We start from the raw sequence: 1,452 nt of genomic DNA on the forward strand, positions 1-1,452 counted from the left end.
ACTTTTGGGACTTAAGAGAAAATAATTGTCTTTGCCATTCTCAGTATGATTTTTATGGCTGCATCACTCCCTGCTTTGCAAAAGTTGCCTAGAATTGGGTAAGGGTGGGGAAGAAATCACAAGCAAAGTGCCAAGGCATATGCACATTTAGTTTGTAAACCTGACTTTAAAGCTGTGATTTCTTTTTCCTGTCCAATGGCAGCCAATTTTGGAATCAGGTGCTGTAGAGCTACTTTGTGGATTGACCCAGAGTGAAAATCCTGCTTTACGAGTGAATGGAATTTGGGCTTTAATGGTACGTTTCACTTTTACATGTATCATAATTTACAAAAGGAATAGAGCTATTGTCTAAATTAGAACTATAAATAATGTGTTATTTAAAATGTCTGGAATTTTATTTTTCAAAAATCTTGCTATTTTGTTCTAGTTTTCTGATGACTAAGATCTAGAAGACTTAGTACTGAACTAAGGTTCAATGGTAAGCAAGGTTTAACTCTAAGCAAGTTAAACTTCCATTCTCTTATTATTAAGAAAAGTGAATAGATGTTGAAACTTATCTAATTCTGGGAAAATAAATTTTCCTCATCATCAACATATTATGTTTTGTGTAGTCCTACCTACTTGACAAGCACTTTCGTATCTCCTTTGCTCTGCAGAACAACTTTATGATATCAGCCAGGAAGTTCTTACCATACTTTATAGATGAAGTAAACTGAGACACAGAATGATTATTTTATTTTTTTATTGGCAAATAAAAATTATATGTGTTTATAATGTACAACACAATGCTTTGAAAGATATATAGGTGGTGGAATGGCTAATTTGAGCTAATTTACATATGTATTACCTCACATACTTAGCCATTTTTTGCAGAATGATTAAATAACTTGTCCAAGGTAACAAAATTGGTGCATAAATACTTACTAATTTTTTAACAGTTTTTAGTAAATAATTTATAATAGATTCTAAAACTTTATGAGGTTAGAGAATTATTTCTCCTTAAGATTATTAAACTTTTCTTGAGATTGAAAATAGAAAGATCCTAAATTGATTTTTAAAACATATGTATTCTATGTACAATTTAATTGCTCTGTACCAGACATTAAGCTGGGTGTTTTATTTTTATCTCTAATTCTTATTTTAAGATATATTGGTATATATTCACCTTACAAATGGAAAACTAGGACTTAGGAAGGGTAAGCCAATTGTGAGGGTGAAGGCCTCACAGCTAATACTGGAAATGGGTTCAGAACCTTTTCTAAGCCTGTATTTTTCTCCCTGTTCCATGCTGTATCTGCCATGTTTTTATACAGACTTTGGGATAGAAATAATTATCTTCTAATAAAGCAACAAATCCGTAGTTTCACAGTTATTTTTCTCCTAAACTTTGTACAGCTTTTAGCACTTCTCTTTCTTGAAACTTCTTCAGAGGACTTTTTTTTTTTTTTTTTT

General features: G+C 31.3%; 1 long non-coding RNA gene across 1 annotated transcript; it reads left to right on the top strand.

Annotated features, from left to right (window-relative positions):
* The first annotated feature begins 16 nt into the window (after positions 1 to 16).
* LOC119470040 lies at positions 17 to 1,342 on the top strand. The gene is made up of 2 exons (XR_005198906.1): positions 17 to 295; positions 657 to 1,342. It is a non-coding gene; the product is annotated as an uncharacterized LOC119470040 (long non-coding RNA).
* Positions 1,343 to 1,452: the final 110 nt, after the last annotated feature.

The sequence above is a fragment of the Cebus imitator genome, unplaced genomic scaffold (assembly GCF_001604975.1).
Source record: "Cebus imitator isolate Cc_AM_T3 unplaced genomic scaffold, Cebus_imitator-1.0 Scaffold4283, whole genome shotgun sequence".
NCBI lineage: Eukaryota > Metazoa > Chordata > Mammalia > Primates > Cebidae > Cebus > Cebus imitator.